Below are 20,555 nucleotides of genomic sequence, written 5' to 3'. Positions count from 1 at the left end.
AGAAAACAAGTGTAGGATAATACATACAGCACGATGCCCTTTATACGGAGTTTGCCACCATGCAAAAAACATGCTATATATTGTTAATGAACATTTATGCATGGAAATAATCAACATCGAGCTGATGTTTACCAGATTTTCAGTTTATTCAGATTTAGCTTAGGGATTACCTCTGGGAAAGGAAATAGGAAAATGAGACACAGGAACAGTATCTAGGCACGGTTCAACGTTTCAACGATTATTTACATTAGTTCTTAAAATTATCAGAAACAAGTGTACAAAAGGGTTAAGACTTTATAAAGCTGGTGAAATTTCCTTATGTTAATTTTTATTCCTGATACATTTCATGTAGATGAGAGAGAAGAGCAGAATGAGATTTTTCCGAGGTGGAGTGATGATTATGGATTTATGAGTGATGAAGAAAGCTTTGGTGGTCAAACGATGTTACAAACTCATGAGGCTCCTGAGAGAGTTACTGCTCCACTTCACCAAGGGTGCTTTTTTCAACATCCTCTCTTTTCCATCACCTCCAGCCACTTCCAGATTAATATATACTTCTGGATTCAGACAACTTGAGAGGAAGGAAACCAGTATTTTCAGGCACACTCTTCTTAGGGTGGGTGTGACTGGAATTCACTTGTCAAGATCACAGAGACAAAAGACATTTTCAGATGGTAACTGGTTGGAGCCTTAGGTCATGAAGCTCTATGGTTCCCAATTGGAGATTTGCAGAAATAGCTACAGGAGTGGCCAATTTCACCCCCCAATACTTCCAATACCTTCATAGAAATTGAGCAGTTATCCAAGCAAGGTCTATGAAGGCCAGATAATGTTTCCAGTTTCTTATCTTTGTATAGAATTATGTATTGATGTGGTTTTATCAGCTACCACTTATTGTTAAGGGGCTCTTATAACATGGACTCGTATAACATTATAGGAATGTCTGAGCATCTTAGGGAAAAATAATGTAAGAATCTAGTAGCTTAATTGGGAAAAGTTGAGAAGTATAGGTTTGTATCAATGACTTTGAAAAAAAGAGATGCAGAGCGATTTCATGATTTACTCAATCAGTCAGATAGGGCAGAGCCAGGGCATAAGCCAGATTCTCCTCATGCTTAGTTCAAGGGTTCGTCCCACTGGTGACAGTCCCCTTTTTAATACTGTCAAGTGTTAGGGTCAGGTTCTAATTCACTCCAAAACCACGACCTAGGCTGAGGCAACTCTGGATACAGAGGCAGTGTGTTGTAGTAGCAAGAGCACTGGATTTAAGGTCATGTGTCTGTTTTTGAGTCCTGGAGATTCTACTTGGTGGCATGTGGCCTTCAGTCTGCCTCTTCTTTAGAAAAGAATTGCACTGAAAACATCTGCCCAGGCTGCAATTATTTCTCAGTACCATCCTCTTGTATCCAGATGAGGGCCAGGTGACATTCTAGTCATAGGATATCAACAGATGTTATGTGTATCAGTTCTGGACCAAAGAGCTTAAACCAAGGAATGCTTATTACAATGCCTCATTCTCTACCTGCTTGTTGGATGTAGAAGATTTGAAGACTAGAAGCCGCAGATCCAAGGAGCCTAGATTCCTGAAATACCTTGTGGGTGACTCTTCATCCACCCAGAACACCATATGATGCCATAGGATAATCAAAAAGTAAGATTTATTGTATTAAGTTCTGAGATTTTGGCATTTAGTTGTTATAGCTGATAGCATTACCTTAACTAGTGTAAAAGTTCCATGGGTTTTAATGTGTCACTCCTTCCACTGTGCTTCAGTTTTCTTATTTGAAAAAAAGAATGAATAATACCTAGATTCATACAGGATTGTTGTAGGTCTCCAAAGGGATGTAACAAGGTACTTTATAAACTGTAAGGTGACGTTATTATCTTTGAAGCAAATTGAGGGCAGCCACTTAGAGCTCTACAATTTAAATATCCTCAGAGCAATTACAGGAGGCAGAAGAGGAATCTTTCTGCAGCTGCCAGAAAAGTCGATTTAACTTTACAATTTAACTGCACCACTCTCCCTCTGTAAGCTTCACCTTTGCTTTTCTGTGGTGACACATTTTCAATCAATCAATCAAAAAATAATTAATCCACAGTTCTTCAGTACCTATCATGTTCAGGGCATGGAGTTAAGATGCTCCTGATTCTTGTGCATTTAGTTCCAACAATTAATGTTGTCTTCCGCGTGTTTCCCCTGTTATGAAGTAAAGAATAAAAGGCATACAAAAAATAAAATAAACTTAGTCATAATCCCACTGCAGCTATAACCACACATGGGTGAAGATTTTTCAAGCCTTTTATTTTCTATAGTAATGTAAATCTTTTACCACTCTCTACACACTGCTTTGTAAATATTCTTTTTTTTTTCACTGAAAATATCATACATGTATTTTCTAAGTCAATAAATACAGCACTATATACTCATTTTTCTACTGGATATAAGAATTTCACTGTATGGATATTTGATGATATCAAATCAATCTCTACTGATAAACATTTAGGTGATTTAATTTTTTAATATTGTAAATAACACTGCAATTTTTTTTGCACAGGTATAAATCTTTGCCATATTTGCTTGATAATTTTCTCAGGAGAAAAAATCCTAACATTTGTATTTCTTTTTTTGTTTGTTTATTTTTATTTTTATTTTGTTTTTGAGACAGAGTCTCACTCTGTCACCCAGCCTGGAGTGCAATGGCATGATCTTGGCTCTCTGCAACCTCTGCCTCCCAGGTTCTAGTGATTCTCCTGCCTCAGCCCCCCGAGTAGCTGGGATCATGGGCATGCGCCACCACACCCAGCTAAGTTTTGTATTTTTAGTAGAGATGGGATTTCACCATGTTGGCCAGGCTTGTCTCAAACTCCTGACCTCAGGTGATCTGCCCGCCTCAGCCTCCCAAAGTGCTGGGATTCAGGTGTGAGCCACCGTGTCTGGCCTAACATTTGTATTTCTGCCTCAAAATATATGCATAGTTTTAAAGCTTTTTATCCAGAGTGTCCAATTAACTCCAGAAACGTTTTTACCTTTTTTATTCTCCAATAAGGCCAACTATTTATTTCTATTTTAAAAAATCTTCTGTATATAAAAAAGAGAAAGGCAATTAGTGCCCTGTGCAGGGTTGTTTGTTCTGGTCTTTGCATCTTAGAACACATTCCCAAGATGATATCATTTCTCTGGTATAGTCCTCACTTCCCTCTCAGTGTCTGCTCCTCCTTCAGAACTGAGCTCTTGAGTGCGTCCCTTTCTGCTCAGAGGCTTCCACAAAACCTGGGCACCCAGACTCACTCTATGCTCAAAACCTCCTCTTTGACGTTTTTCCTCTCTCTACTGTTTTCTCTATCAAGGCTATAATGCCCATAGTGAACATTTGCCATCTAAAAATGTAATAGAGGGCATTATTTAATTGATGTAATTTGCTAAACTGTAAACATCAGATAAGGAGTTAATTTAAAAGGTTAATTTAAGGGTTAGCATAAGGGGCTAACTTATAGCCCCACAGCCTATAATCCTGGTAATGGGTCATTTCAATAGAGATTCTTCTTGATGAAAGACTTTCTAATATTTCAGTTTTGGATGCCAAGGGCTAGCTGTACAACAAGGCTTTGCTTATAAGTATTTGGGAATTCATCTTTATACCATAGATTGTTTTCCAAACTGCTAAAGAATAAAATTCTAACAGTCCCTTTATGAATGACTGCTTAGTCTGTTTTGTAGGCTAAAATGACCCTAATCAATAAATATTATATTGATCACTTGAAGTAGTTTTCGTGATGTACAGGTTATGATCCTTGTTCATATTGAGCTTTCATTTCATGCGACAAGTTCTTTTCCAATGTAACAAACAAAATACAACCTAGCACTCATGAATTTTATAATTCAAATGAAACAGCACAGATAACAAATGCAGAAAATAGTGAAGGAAATGGGTTAAGTGTATTTGAAATTAACCTACATAAAACCTCCCAGTTGCCATGTTTCAGTGACTGAACCGCACATTGGCTGTTTCTGGTGGGAAAATGCACTCTGGTGTGATTTACTGAGTTGCATCGTTCTTGCTACCTGAAAAGTAAAAATAAATTAAAGTTTTCTTAGCATTTATTTTAATCAGTTACTAAGTAAATACAATTAAATGAGAATGTTGTAGTCTTATTTACAATATACTCTGAATATAAATACTGTCCTCGGTAGAATGTGGACATCTGTTATACAAACTGACATGACTTCGTAGGGACATTTAAGCAGCTCTGTTCTTAATTGTCAAGGAAGCCCTTAGGGTTCTCGTCTGTGGTATTTGTAGATTTTTTACAGGATATTCATTATTAACAATTATCATTAAAGGATCAACCTCATTCACAGTTTTTAGCTTTGTGAGTTCTGCTGTGTCTTACCTGGGTCAGAGATCATTGGAATTTGAGTTAGTAAAATGTAACAAAGTCTGTTGACTCATTATAATAGTGCAAATAATGAAAATGGCATATATGTCATATATGTCTTTCATATATATCACAAATAATTTTATGTCATGTGGAATATTGTGGGTAATATTAATACCATATTTTATTAAAAAAGCAAGTGACAGATTGTGGTGGTAGCTGTAGGATACTAATATAGGTTCTGGCACCTACTTGGAAGTTGAGGAGTTTTTCTTGTATGCACACAGTAGAGTACCACTCAGCAATAAAAGGGAATGAGCTATTGATTCATTCAACAACATAGATGTCCACTGATACGTACTCTCCTGCTGATAGACATTTGTGATGCTTCTGCTTTTTGGCTACTATGAATACAGCTGCTTAGAACATTCTTATTCCAGCAGTCTTTTATTGACATATGCATTTATTTATCCTGAATATAAACCTAGGATGGAATATATGTAGCAGTTTAAATGCATTAGGAAATGCCACACAATTTTCCAAAGTGGTGGTACCATTTTATACTCTCATCAAGGATATGCACACCAGAACTTCCTGCTGTTACTCTTTACATTTTGGCATTATACTACTTGTGTAGTAGCATCTCATTGTGGTTTTAATTTGCAGTCCTTGATTACTAGTGCTTTCGAGTGTCTTTTCATGTCTTTATGGACCATTTAGATGTCTTCTTTGGTGAAGTGCCTATTCATGTATTTTGTTCACTTTAAAAATTTGTTTTTTATATTTTTATTACTAATTATCCTTAGTGTCAATTTATAGGAGCTATTTATATATTCTGGACATAAATTCTTTATCAAAGATATATATTTTTTCTCCCAGACTGTGGCTTGCCTTTTTATGTTTTTACTAGTGTTTCTCAATTAAAAAAAAGTAACTTAAAAAATGATTGTAGTGTTTAACCTACTAGTTAATCCATAAATAGATGTAATTTTCCATTACCTAGTAAAACATATGATAAATAAGATCAACAGTGATTATTTCTGGTAGAAGTTACTTCTGTAGGTTTTATTCCCCCTAAAGGCTAATTATGAAACTGTATCCTACATTTTCTACATCAGCCATTTATTTTCTAGATGATCTTGATTCTAGCAAATGAACATCATGAAAGTCTTTTGCCTCTTTGTTTCTGGTTGATTGGTCATTTGAATCATTGATGAATCACTCAGGCTCAATGATGACAGGATTATCTCAGCTGGCTCTGGGGCATTTCAGAAATCATGCTTCCGGAATTTTTTTCTCACTCTTCAAAAAGAAATTCTTGAAAACTGATGCTCAGAAATTAAGTAACTTTCTCCCATAACATCTGAAAGTTTGAGAGACATAATCTGGCAAAGGTGGCAGCAGCACTAGACGAAGTCACATTGAGTCTGTAGGGAAACTCTTGTTTCCAGGAGCAGCAAGGAGTTAAATGACACTGTAATGACTCCTGAGACTTAGCAATAATGTACCTGGATGTTTGCTTTGTAGTTAACATGAATATTAATAACATGATTTCATTTCAAGTAAATAACCTTGTATTTTGTTCACTTTAAAAATTTGTATCTGTGGGATGTGTCTGTGGTTAGCCAGAGAGCAGAGAGAGCTGAGAATGTGACCCCAGCAAGAAGAAATGTAGTTATTTCTGAACTACATCTGCTGTTACTATGACCATCCAGTTTTACTCCATGATGATGGTGTCTTGGAGTAAGAGGACAATGACTGCTACTGGCATAGATTCAGTGTTCCAAATGGAAGAAAAGGAAGAGGACAAGACTGTGGTAGATTATGCAAGTAGCTGATAGTGATAGCAAACACAAGGATGTTGAATGACTGAAGAGTTCAAACTTGTTGCAGCCGTTTACTTGACATATTTTGATAATTTGAAAATCCATTCTCCATTCTATTTTTAATCACTGAATTATTGGAAATGTGTTGGGCCTAATTTAAGTGGCCTGATAAATTTTGCTTTAACATAAACATTTGAGTGCTAGGTGATGTTACTGAATGTTCAGGAGACAGCAGAGTTCATGAGACAGACATGAGTTTTTGCCCTTGGAACTGGGTCTGTTGGGGAAGACACTTAAAAAGTAATGTGAGCTGGAATTAATGTTGCCAGGGGAATTTCAGAGTGATGTGGGAGCACACACAGCTTGGCTACCTGTCTTAGAGTTGGGTTACAGGGAAGACCTGCCTAGGGAGTGTCACTAAGTGGAACGCAATGATAAATAGCAACTAGCCTGATAAAGAGGACATGGAGAAATGGAGTCCAGAGAGCAGGGCGAAGAAACAACTGGTAAAATGTGAAAACGCGATATTTAGAGGGAAAGTCTCATTTTGCTGGACTTTCAGGGTATTCTGGTTAAAATGTAAACAGCATGGTACATTTTCACATTCACGGAAAATCTATTACATAAACAACGTATATGAATATGGCAAAGAAGTTTCACCCAAAGTAAAAAAATCCCCTCAAATATACATACTTCTAAGTTTTGAATTGATGCCTTCTTACGAATACTTCTTACTAACAATCAGGGTTGGCCACAGTTGGGCCTCACTCAGTCTATTTCTTCTCTCACCTTATCTCCCATGCAGGTACTATAGTTTACTTATTACTGCTTTTCTCCCCCTAATTGTCAAGTTTCCATAAGATTTTCCTGAATAAAGACACATTGAAACAAACTGCTTAGATTACCCTGGGATTTTGTTTAAAAAAAAACAACAAGTTGCAGTAATTCCATTCTTTTTCAATGCCCTAGAGCTGATTCCTCACTTCCATAAGGGGAAATATCAAGTGATAGAAATCATATAAATAGATCACTGCCATAGCTGATTTATTATACTTTTACCTCTTTTACCTTCAGTATATTTTAAGTAGCATGTTGTAATTAATTCCTGTTATTTTCTAGTCAATAAAACCAACTTTATCTTAAATCCATCTATAGTATTTGTCTCTGAGATGTACCTCTATCTGCATTTATAGCAAATTCATGCTTTATGCAACAACTGGTTCCCCACAGTGCACTGGGTTCACCTTCATTTCTCTGAAGTGACAAACAACAAACAACTTCTGTTTCCCAGAGCAGCTCATACTTATTTTTGAAAGTAGCAGTCTTGAAACAGAAGAGCTTATAAGGCTCAACAGAGAATGAGAAGACTCTGAAGGAGGAAGGGATAAGGACCATGTTCAAGTGGTTATTTTTTCGAAGTACAATAGTCTACAGATTCTTTGGTTGCTCTAAAAGAGTCTGTGAGTCTTTCCTTTATCCATCTACTGAAAACAAGCGATGTGTTAAAAAGAGTTTAGATACAAGAAGCCAGGAATATATGACTGAGTGCGGACGTACAGAAAACCCAAAATATAGAAGACAGTAATCTGTTTTACTTTTCTCTTGTAGCTTCTCTATGTTATTATGAATTTTTCTGCTTCCTGGACATTTATGGTGCATTGCTATAGTTTGAGATAAAAAAGAAGATATGCTGACTTTTGGATCTAATTTTTATCAATTTGTAACAGGAGAATTGGAGGCATTAGAAAGAACCAAATTACTAGGATGCACAAGGTTTTGTGAATTATCACAGCTAATATAAACTGACTTTTTGGTAATTCTCAGCCTGGAACAAGCATTCTCCATTCCTGCTGCTGTGTAATGTGGGCAGGTGAGGGTATCGGATTTTCACGGCACTTTAGATCTGGTACCTGCAATACAATTCCTTGAGGCCACCATAATGTAAACATATATAAAAGCGATGAAAAAGAGAGAGGAGCAGAGCCCATTGGAGAAGAAGGGGGGACCGTGTATTGATGGAAGAGGAGGTCAAGCAGGGCGTGTGGGCCTGGCTTTCCCAGTGGAGGGAGGCATCTTTGGCCAGTAAAGGAGAAAAGAAGCCTTCAGGCACAATGGGAACATCTGAAAAGAAAGAGATGTGTGTGTGTGTGTGTGTGTGTGTGTATATATATGTGTATATATATAATATGTAATATAGGATGGAAGAAGGACCGTCAGACATTGCTTTTGTCCTTCTTAAAACCATTTTTTTAAATTCTGGCTATCAAGGCAATACATACTATCAGAGAAAACACAAAGTATAGACTAATAAAAACATTCTTAGGATTTGGGAGAGGTGGCTCGCACCTGTAATCCCAGCACTTTGGGAGGCTAAGGTGGGCAAATTGGTGGAGCCCAGGAGTTGGAGACCAGCCTGGGCCACATGGTGAAACTGGATCTTTACAAAAAATAAGGCTGGCAGGCGCGGTGGCAAGTACCTGTGGTACCAGCTACTCCGGAGGCTAAGGTGGGAGGATTGCTTGAGCCTGGGACGTTGAGGCTGCAGTGAGCTGAGATCACGCCACTGCACTCCAGCCTGGGTGACAGAGGGAGATCCTGTCTCAAAAAAAAAAAAAAAAAAAAAAAAAAAAAAAAAAAAAAAAAAAAAAAAAAATTTCTTAGGAATATTCAGGAAAATGTAGAAGAAAGTACCTTTGTTCCAAAGAAATCACTTATAAAATTGATAGCGTAGCATGAGCCACTGTTCCTTTGTACTACTGGAATTGGAGCCAAATAAATGTACCTGACAGTAGAATCTCTTCCTCTCATACCCCGCCTAGTCACAGTCCCATTGAGGAAACTGAGACAGCCTTCTACATTCAGTTCAACAGATGGTGATTCCAGATAAGAGAGCTTACTGAGGGGCTTCAGAAGCTCTGATTTGGTCTTTATTCATGTTGCTTGATTGTAATTTTACCGGAAGCATTCATTAATGTTTTTTGAAACCTAAACAAATAGACCTGTTTTCTTCCAGATTAAATTTTTCTGTAGAGTTTAAATGTATTATCTTTCTATCCAGGATCAAATCAAGGTGTTAAGAATCTATAAGGTCTTTTGAGAAAGTAGTTTTCTCTTTTAAAAAACTGTTACACATTCCTCTAATAGACTAAGTGGAGCCACAGCTAAGGTTTGGTCTTGTCTTGCTGGGCTAAAAAAATATGAGTTCACTTCATCTGTTAATGTATCTCCTATGTCCTGAGGTTTTGACTTCTGAGGAGGATATGGAAAAATTGCAACCTGTTATGGAATCCAAATATATATAATTAAAACATTTTACATGTCCATATATGTAAAATTTAAATTTTACTTATTATATGTAATTTTTAAATTTTACTGGTTACATTAATATATTAACAGTCAAGAATAGGGTATATTATTTTGTTAGAAAATGAGGACAAAAATATACTTCTTTTTTTTTTTTAAGAAAAAAACCTCTATCTGGCTTGAATGTAAACCTTTAAGTGGCTTACGTTTGGATGTCTACTGATAGATTTCATTTCACGGAGACTTTTCAGTAAATACTCATTCTTTGTTTCTTGAGAACTTTTATAACTTGGTTTTCCTGTAATTCCTGTAAAACCAGAAATAAAGCTCTGAAAGTTGGAGAGTAAATTGCATCAATAGCCCAATGCACTGGTGATGTACTCCAGGGAACACTTTCTTTTTTTTTTTTTTACTGGAAGGCATGAATTTTCTAAAAACAGTCACTCTGTCTGCATATGTATCTATGCATGTAACATATGGCACTTGTGAATATATAGGGTTACCTTATTACCATGGGTTACCAGTGGCAACATGTGCACTGAGCTAAATCCTTCTCGGATTTTAATATTCTGTCTGTAAGAGATCAGAAGATAGTGAAAATGGACTAGTCTGGCACAAAGTATATGGTATTTTAAATGGACATTTTATATGCATATATAATACAACCAGTGGAAACAGAGCAAAAGATCAAGAAAGCATCATGTATATCTCAACTGAAAAAGGAAAAAGAAATTAGGGAGCTAGCTTCTCCCTGTGCCCTACTTTCTGTTGGCCATGCCTTTGGATCTCTCTGTGACAATCCGTCACAAGACGTCACCGAACAAGGTTCTTCTAGGTTTCTGCAGCTAGGGAGAAAGCACGTGATAAAGAACAGAGGCTATAAGTGGGCAAGAATGTGTCTCTTCTCTGTAATGGGAATTTAAATTTAGGGAAAGTACTCTGCCAGTTTGATTATTCCACTTAATAAAAAGAATTTAGCCATTTTTCATTCACAATGCTATTCACGTACAATCCACATTTTACCTTCTTGGCCTGGGAAATAGAACTCTTCTGAATAGAGAAGGCTAAATACAATATCCTAGAAAAAAGGGAATTACTCCTCTTAGCAATTTGCATGCAGATAGCTCTCCATTATGCATGAGCTGCTTCTTTGGTTTTGAATGATCAGTGTCTCCGCTGTTCTTTCTTCTCCCTTCTGTTTCCACCATATTGGCATTTCACTGCTCATTAATAATTGTGGGAAGGAAAAAGAGAATGCATTAATTGATGACTGCATCAATCAATACACCACTTTCCATTGGTATAAAAGTCTGGTGGCATTTTTAAAAAGGTAGATATTTTTGGTTAACATACCAGTGGGAGGTGGGGAGCAGGTTGTGAGTATTCTTCTCCATCATTAGAGAACAAGATAGTCATCCGGCTTTCCTGAGACATAACAAATACACTAAATAAAAAGTTACAGTAAATAGCAATCATACACCTTTGAAATTTCTATTTTGAAGAGACACGAGGCTGGGTGCAGTGGTTCATGCCTATAATCTCAGTGCTTTGGGAGGCCAAGGCAGGAGGATTGCTTGAGGCCGGGAGACTGAGACTAGCCTGGGCAACTTGGTGAGCCCCTGTCTCTACAAAAAGTAAAACTAAAAATTAGCCAGGCATGGTGATGTGCACCAGTAGTCCTAGCTACTTGGGAGGCTGAGGGGGGAGGATGGCTTGAGCCTAGGAGTTTGAGGCTGCAGTGAGCTATGATTGTGCCACTGCACACCAGCCTGGGCAACAGAGTGAGACCCTATCTCCAAAAACAAACAAACAAAAAAGAAAAGAGACACGAAAAATAATTTTAGTAGAGTAAAACCAGGATTGACAATTTTCAGATATGTGTCTTATGTCCAACTCCAGTATACACAGAGTATGTTCTCTGTGCATACAGAGAGGTGGATAATTGTTGTCTAATGGCAGGATAGAATTAGACAAAGCACCACTTCACCAACATATTTGATACAAACCATTCAGGTTCTACTATAACCCAGGATGCTTTCTCAGACAAACAGCGCTCCCTGTCATATGAATTACAGAACTGCCAGTAGGATCAAACCCTCCTGTCCATTTAAATGGGTTATTTGGGGTAAATTGGCTTGAGACCATTTCCACACATTCTTTGATCACCGTGTGCCTCTGCTCTCACATAAGAGCAAGCATCTGTACAAATGTACAATGTATAGGTCATAGCACGTGCTAGAAACACATAGATGAATAAAATTCCTGAAAGAGCCTATTATCCAGTTAGAGGAAAAGAAATACAATACTAAGAAAGTGAAATAACAAGCAAGATAAAAGACTAAACGCCGAGAAAAAGGTACCGATATTATATGCTGGTGAATTCAAAAGAAAGGGAGAAATTGCTGAGAATGTATTGGAATGTTCAATGAAGTTCCTAGAGGAAGAAAGAGAATTCGAGTTAGGCTGAAAGAAGAGATATGGGAAGAGGAGGAAGCATTTCAAGTGAGGAAAACGGCAGACTCAATAGCCCGGATGTGGCAAGGAGCATGGTGTTTTGGGGAAGGAAGGACTCCCCCATACTGAGTAGAGCAGAGAACTCGCATAGGTGATAGGCAGGGAGTGAAAAGAGGGCAGAAGTTCATGACCAGGCTAAGTTTTTGGGCTCAATCCAATGCACAGTATCTTTAAAGTGTTTGCAATGGATTTGGGGGGCTTTTATTCTCTTTAAAAATTGGCCAACGATATCCTTTAGGTCAAAGAATGTGGCAGTGGTTAAGGAGAAATTAGTCAGTTGACTGATTGTGACTGTTCCCTGTACTAAATCTTAAAACAGGCCCACAGAGCACTGTTTTGCAGACTATCGGGTCCTAAAAGGGAGAGCCAGGATTCATACCCTCATTTGTTATGTCCAGAGCACAAACCTAACCACTGCTTGTACCATCGGGGTATGATAGTTATAGAAGTTTGAGTGGAAAGAACCATGGCAGGGATTATGCTATATGAAAAATGACATTTCATCTTTTCATTATTATTAATAACCATGGTGATTGTCTTGCTACCTCCCGTCTGAGCTTTCCAGTCTTCAGCAGGCTTTCAAGTACATCATATCGCTTGATCCTCACAACAGCTCTGTTAAGTAGGCAAGAATTTTAAATTATAAAGTTATTTCTGGGTTCCCAATTATCTGTGCAATTAATCCTGGTTACATATGCAGTGCTTTCATTTGTATTGTCATAAAAATTATAATGAACAGTTTGCCCTTCTTTTTTTCCAAAATAGTTTAAAATTCAGGACAGGTTGTTGAAATTCTCTCCAAAAGAGTAGGCTTATTTTAGCACTGCATTTTTCTCAGATTAAGAACCTCGGTTCCACATCAAAATAAAAGCTTAGATGCCACGAATAATCATTTAGGACAAGGCACTGCATCTTTAACATTCCTTAATTATGACCAGATAAAGCCATGCGCTTGGAAATCTTTGGAGAATAGGCAGGTGACCTGCTACATGTGTTTATTTATCTAAAATGATTTAACAATTTACAACCGTATCAACTCTGGTCTGCCTGTCGTGGGCATTTTCCAGGACTATTTCATTTGGTCCACATCAGATTTTCCTTTCACATCAACTTATCCTGCAAGCAGTATACTTTTGTTTTCCTTGTTGCTGAGCCAAAACTTGCCCATACCTCTTGAGTAAATTAAAGATAATGCTGTAAAATACATGCTTAAAATTCCAGTCTGCCGCAGACTAACTTCATTGGTATGAAACTCAGACCCCCTCTTATTAAACACTGTTAAATATTCTCTTCATTTTCAAGACAAATATGAATAGAAACACAACTAAACATGTACTGTATTAAAATCATTGATTCACAATATTTAAATTTTCAGCTAGCCTCCAATTAGCAGGCTTTCCAATATTTGAACAGAAGACCATTTTAATGTAATTACAAACACATTTTAGGCATCTAAATTTTTTGCATAATTAGTTCCCTATTAAACTATTTATGTAGCCCTTTTTCCATCAGAAACAGAGAAAGCAGAACAATTTTATTCCTTACTGTTACAATAATTAACTATGCAAGTAGAACAGCATATTAATAGAGTATAATTTGTTTACATTTAAAAGAAAATTGTGTTAGATTAGCATAGCAAAAGACTATTTCCATATCCAGGCAGTAATATGCAGGCCTAATAGCAATTTACAGTGTAGTTAAAGAATATTATTAATAAAGTAATATAGCATAATTCTGTTTGCCCCACCATATTTCACAATGTCCTTAATTACAGCTAATTCCATTGAGACTAATTTGGGTGTTATTAAGCAGTAGACACAGGAATCTTAAATACAACCTTTGCTAATAATGAATTTAAAAGTTACCATAGAACTTGTTCTTATAAAACATAGGTACAAGATGAGTATTTGTATTTTCACCCCAGGGTAAAATCTATAAACATACACATAATGTAATTGAGATCTGAAAACAAACTTTTCTGGATCCAATGTATTGTTCTTCACTCAATGAGAGGTTTATTGTAAATAAATACAGTGCACGTGAGATGGGAATTAAGTGACAATTTGGAGTGGCACTATAAAATTATCTTAGGTGAAAATTCTGCTTATTAACAGCTTGATTTTTTTTTTTTTTTTTTTGAGACAGTTTTGTTCTTGTTGCCCAGGCTAGAGTGCAGTGGCATGATCTCAGCTCACTGCAACCTCTGCTTCCTGGTTTCAGCGATTTTTATGCCTCAGCCTCCTGAGTAGCTAGATTCCAGGCACCCACCACCATGCTCAGCTAATTTTTGTATTTTTAGTAGGGACAGGGTTTCACCACGTTGACCAGGCTGGTCTTAAACTCCTGACTTCAGATGTTGTGCCCTCCTCAGCCTCCCAAAGTGCTGGGATTACAGGCGTGAGCCACTGCACCTGGCCTGATATTTTTCAGTTGAGAAATGGCTAAACCACATTATGTGTTAGTATTTTCCCTTAAGGGAAATTAATAACAATACCTCTTACTAAAGAACACATTTTGCTTGGCACTGTCTAGCCACTTGTGTCATTTTTTCAGTTGAAGAAAGTCAAGCTATTAATAAGTGAAAATTTTCACCAAAGAGAATTCTAGGTTACCAGTACAAATTGTCACACACTTGACATCTTCTATCCCATCTCACCTTCAGTGTGTTAATAACCTCTCCTTGAGTGGATGAAAATACCCCGGACTCAGAAACACTGGGTGCTATACAGGCACTATCATCAGTCCTCAAAGCAACCCTTGTAAGGTAGGAAATATTGTATCTCTTTTTCTAGATGAGGAAACTGAGTCTCAGAAAGTTTCAGGGATTTACTAGAGGTCAAGAAACTAGGAAAGAGTCAGTGAAGTTTCTAACCAAGACCTATTGTGGTTTCAAAGTTCGGACTTTACAGATACCATGCTGTTTCTTTTTTAGGATATATGCCTTTGATCTAGTCCAAAGTGGACTGAAAAAAAAAATTCCTTAGGCTTTGTTGCCTTTTTGGGAGCACTTCAGTGTGCTCTCTCTGTTTTGAATTAAGCTTCAACATGGAACTAGATAATGATGACTGTTTCTATTTTCTATGACACCTGTGTAAAAATCAGTGCAGGCAAACAATATGATAATGTTCCAATTTCTCCTCTAATATGCCTGCCTATATATATTTTTTTTTGAAAGAAAAACTGGGATGTTAAATGTGAGTGAAATAGCTCTGGCTAGAATTCTGAGTAGTATGATTTCCAGTCTGCCGTTTGTCTTCTGGCTAATTCAAGATTCAGAATTGGTCATTAATAATATTTGAAAAATAGAGGCCTGACATTGATAATATTTGAAAATTATTAGGTGTTTAATAGACACAGAACAACAAACACTTAATTTTCAGGTTGCTAGTGAACATACTTGAGGTTTAGCTCCTTTTTTTCAGACTTTGCTTGTCTTCCCTATTACCTGATCCTTTTTTACATTTTGTAAATTAGAATGGTGCTACCCTTTTGTGCATCTCTAAGGGTGATACGAAAATTGGTTTACCTTTCTTTAGTGGACACTACGAATTAAATGGTAAGGGACCTATAGGTAGGCTAGATGGTGAGGCAAAGCTGCTCTGGGATGAGGCTACTAGCTCTGGGGTCAGAGGCTCAAGACCTTGACTCTGCCACTTACTAGCTACGTAAACTTGGGCAAGTCACAATCTCCTAGAGCAGTGCTATCCAATGGAGCTTTCTGCTGTAATGGAAATACTCTATATCTGTGCTATTCAATATGTTAGCCATGACACCTATGTGGCTACTGAGTACTTGAAATATAGCTAGTGTAATAGAGAAGCAGAATTCAAACTTTTATTTAATCTTAGTAATTTAAATTTAAATAGCCTCATGTGGCTAATAGTTAACTTATTGGAAAGTGTAGTCTTGGAGCACCAATCAACAAGCTCATGAATTAGTGATAAAAATGATTTCTTGCAATGCTTCAGAATATAGCTGTGAGCTTAAATAAGATCATATATGTAATGTGATTTGTGAACTCTAAGGCATTCCTCAAATATAAGTCATTAATATAATACTAATGATGATGATATCAGTAATGGTCACTGCTTGTACATAGGGCACAAACGAGAAAATCTCAGGTTACCAAGCTCGAACTTTAGAACTGGCTTCTACTTTTCTCCTTTCCATAGTTGTGTGCATCTGTGATCCACACTTCCTGGGGGCAGATGGCAGCCATTGCAAGCTTAATTATATGTACTGTGGGGGGACCAAAGTAGATAAAAAGGCAGGGAGTCCAAAGAATTAGATTCTAATTGTAACTCTGCCATTGACTAAGCGTGAAATCTTGGCTTCCGCTAAAGCTCCAGGAGCCAATTTTCTATAAGCTTTGACCAAGAAAGTTCTCCTAATGGTTTACAGGCTCATAAGGTGTTATCAAAAAAGGGATCCCAGAGGTTATCTTAACCAGTCCTTTTCTTTTTCTAGGCAAGAATGGTGAAGGCTACAGATAGTAAATGACTTGCCCAAGATCTCTTGACTGGGTGGTGGGAGAATCAGGCCTGGGATGCAGGTCTTTGTCTCCTTGCAACTGTACTCCAGGCTGTCACTGTCTGCTATCAAGGCAGCGGGGTGGGGAGAGCCACTGTTTAATGCCATTGAAGATAGATAGTAAATTGGTTATCACATATCCCCACTGGACTTAATCACAATTCTATAAAAGCTGTGTAAACCCTACTGTAATTAGCTTAGCACCATGAGGGAGATTCGTTCATGCAGCACACATTCCATTAACTAGCTGTGCAACTCTGCTTCTACATTTGTAAAAGAATGGGGCCGGAAGAGTCAATCTCCAAGGTCCTATCCGTATCTGAAACTCTGTAGTTCTAAAACTCATGCACTGAATTTTTAAAAATTGTAAATGAATTTTTGGTTTATTTATGATAATAGTTCCTATGAATATCTGAAGAGCAAAGATACATACATACATGTGTGAGTCATGTTATTCTGTCTACAGATATTATTTGGTGAACACATGGATCTGCAGACTTCTTGTGAAAACTCCACAGTTTTGGAAGGGCCTGGAATCTCCAGGTTCATGTTGCTGATATAGAGGGGCACTGTTCTCTGGGGTCTAATACGGAATCAACTAGGGTTTTATTTTTTGGAGTATCTGACATGTTTCTGTCCTTTTTCCCCCAAGCCAGTTGTTAGAGCTCCCAATCATGATTTTATATTTTTAATTAGAAATTTTTGAATATATACTACATGCACAATACAATATTTACAGTTGTATAGAAGGGGACATGATAAAAAGATACTTTTCCCCAGGCACCACTTTTAACAGTAGGACCACCAACCATCATGTTTGCCCTGTACTGAGGGGTCTTCTGGGAAATGGAAGGTTCAGTGCTAAAACTGAGAAAAATCTCAAGTAAACCAGAACAAATGTGTCACCTTGCCAGGTTTCCTGATGCACCCAATTCCTGATTGATGATCTAGCACCCATCTTAGCAGTTTCCCCGACATGGAATTTCAATGGACACGAAGCAGTCAGTGTTCAACATTTTTCTCAATGACATCTGAAATGAATAAAACTCACTACTCCAAAGGAAAACATCTCAAAGCCTTTGAATATTTCATATTCTATAGGTTTTGGAGGAAAGGGGACAAGTGTTAAAAACCAGACCAACTTATTCAAAAGAAATAGAATCAATACGGCAACTACAATTGTGCAACTAGTGATCTCTAAAGAGTTGAGAAGATTTTATGCACGAGAATACATTATTACTTGATGAAACCAGCCTCCTAAAGAAAAATCACGTGAGTCATTTAAAACTCATTTGTTGAAAGGTTTGAAAACGGACTAAAATTGACTTCTGCTTTCAGTAACACTAAATAATGGAATTAAATAAGGATCTCGGGTTGACAGGGCAAAAAAAGAAACCAATATAACCTAATAACTCCTTTCCATTTTTAATTTCTATAATTTTATGTTTGGGAATAATGGTAATGCTTTCCATTTCTGAGGGGTGAGCAGCTCATTCTAGAATGTGAATGATGTACATTCCTTAATATTTTCCCCCAAAATGAAGTTTCTATTTACCTTTTTAAAATTTCATATGTAAGGTTTTTCAAAATATTCCTATTTTATTGAAAAGAACACAAAATTTTGTTTTTCCTTTAAACCAACTTATTCAAATCACCATATATTCATGGAGTAGCTATTATGTTTAAGGGACTATTCAGAGTGCTATGGCAAATACTAAAAGTGATTAAGAGATTCCCTGCCCTCAAGGAGCTTAAATTCAGGTGTAATAAGTACCCAAACAACTCTAAAAGCAGACAACATAAAATAATTGTCATAAAGAAAGTTTAATAAGGAAGGGCTAGTACATCTAATTGATGAGTAGGAACAACTTTAAAGATGGAAATAATAATTGAAATGGATCTTAATAATGAGTAGAATTTCGATGATGCGAAGCATTAAACTTTAGGTTCAGGGGACTGTGTGATAAGTATTGTTGGACTGGAGTGTCTGGTGTATTGAGAGGGTCAAAAAGAAGTTGGAGCTATTTGAGCAGACCGAGGACAATAGGAAGAATGAGTGATTAAATTCCTCAGTCAATAGGGAGTAAATGTAGATTGCAGGGCAGAGGGATGATACCCTCAGACCTGCATTTCACTGTTGTTCCTCAGCACTGGTTTACAGCATGAATGGGAATGAAAAGAGCATAGTAGAGATGGAGACCAGGAGATAAGATAAGAAGTGTCGAGAACCGCTGGGCGTGATGGATCATGACTGCAGTCTCAGCACTTTGGGAGGCCGAGGCGGGCGGATCACTTGAGGTCAGGAGTTTGAGACCAGCCTGGCCAACATGGTGAAACCCCCTTCTCTACTAAAAATACAAAAATTAGCCAAACATGGGGGTGGGTGCCTGTAATCCCAGTTATTCAGGAAACTGAGGCAGGAGAATCTCTTGAACCTGGGAGGTAGAGGCTGCAGTGAGCTGAGATCACACCATTGCACTCCAGCCTGGGTGACAAGAGTGAGACTCTGTCTCAAAAATGAAACAAAACAAACAAACAAACAGACAAGTGATGAGAGCCTCAACAAAGGTAATAGGAACAAAAAGGAGGGAACACAAAAAGGAGGGAGGAATGTGGTTAAAAATCTTCATAACTTGAAGCGCCTGAGTAACAGGAAGTCAAAGGTGACTCAGGTTGAACCTTGACAAAGGGGACTTAAGTTGGTGCTAAAAAAGCAGAAATGGTGGAGAAAGACGAAAGGCTGGATCTTCTTGGAAATTATTTCCATTTGTATTCCTTGATGTTGATATTTTCCTTCACATTTTTCTCTATCTAATGTTATGCCATCTCTAATTTTTAAAAGATTTCCTTTTCTTTTAAATGTCTTTCCAGCCCCTTGAAGCTAGCATTTTATTGTGAACTTTCTTACCGCTCAGTACTGCATGGACACTTGGTAGTACAAGCTACACAGAGTCTAGATTTACGTTGTCCTAAATTAAACTAATTGTGAGCTCTTTCAGTCTTTCTTTTACTCCAAGCAAAATATCAAATAGCTTTTCAAAATGTCTATAGGGTAGTTAGGGGAAGAACAGCAATCACAGATTTTAATACAAAAATTGGCATTATACTCCCAACTTTGTTTAATCAGAAAGAACTGTTATCGAATGGTGCTCTCCACTGGGTTCACATCACCCTCACTGCCTTAGATTATCTCCTGAGCTATTGATGCTACCAGATCTAACCCTCTAGCACGAGTCAAAATGCGGAGGCTTTCCAAGAGGCTTGGGAATGTAAATGCTTTTATTTTCTTCCTCTCTTAGATTGGTAAATATTCCATCAGGTTGATAGCAAAAGTGTTGTCCCAAATAAAGACATGGGCTATTGCCTGACTGCAGTTATTATAGTTGAAATCTTCTCAGTCACAATGGTGGCAGAAACCACTAGCTCTCTTCCTGACTTAGTCAAATTAGAAGGTGTTTGTCATTCTTTGCCTCGCTAGCAGGAAATTAAGTTTCAGTGAAGCATTTGGGTCACACCCTTAGTATCTAAGAATGATCTCCTCATAAGATAAGTTTATAGTATTCAGTTGCTCTGGGGCATTACCTTTTGATTACTTTTTTCATAGAGTGAACATGTTTAAGTCAGCTTTAATATTTTACACAGCTGTTCCAGTTTCAAGACCAGCATCGTTTTGAGTCACGTGGCAACCCTGGCAAAGTCTCCAGTAATGTCAGAGGAGAATCTGGAAAAAATTGTCTGAATGTTTTCTCAAAAGTAATCAGTTTTATTTCTTCAAGTGGGCATTGTTTCCACTGTAAAATAGTATCCAGCTCTGACAGGCGTTAAGTAGTGGTGGCTGCCTAATCTTAAATGGAAGCAACAAAATGAATCTGCCTCCAAAATAATGCCTTTCTACCAACGTGTTTTTCTCATTCACTTTTTTCTTTCCTTTCACTGATGACTTTCCAGCTGTTCGTTGGGTCAGGCATAGTTCTTGCCTGTTTTTCTTTGTAGGCTGTTGACTCT

The 20,555-nt window shown here is 37.4% G+C and overlaps 1 long non-coding RNA gene across 1 annotated transcript in view; it reads right to left on the bottom strand.

Moving 5' to 3' along the window:
- Window positions 1–215: 215 nt before the first annotated feature.
- The window catches only part of LOC119620478 (uncharacterized), a 32,513-nt gene continuing 12,173 nt past the window's right edge, over window positions 216–20,555 (bottom strand). Inside the window, exons 2-4 of the long non-coding RNA XR_005236964.2 lie at window positions 10,860–10,950; window positions 10,530–10,726; window positions 216–2,197 (exon numbers count right to left, since the gene is read on the bottom strand). This is a non-coding gene — a long non-coding RNA (uncharacterized lncRNA). The remainder of the gene's footprint in view (window positions 2,198–10,529; window positions 10,727–10,859; window positions 10,951–20,555) is intronic.

This window comes from Chlorocebus sabaeus, chromosome 18 (genome assembly GCF_047675955.1).
Source record: "Chlorocebus sabaeus isolate Y175 chromosome 18, mChlSab1.0.hap1, whole genome shotgun sequence".
NCBI classification, from domain to species: Eukaryota; Metazoa; Chordata; class Mammalia; order Primates; family Cercopithecidae; genus Chlorocebus; species Chlorocebus sabaeus.
Note: the sequence above shows the minus strand (reverse complement) of the source record. Positions and strands in the feature narration are given on the sequence as shown.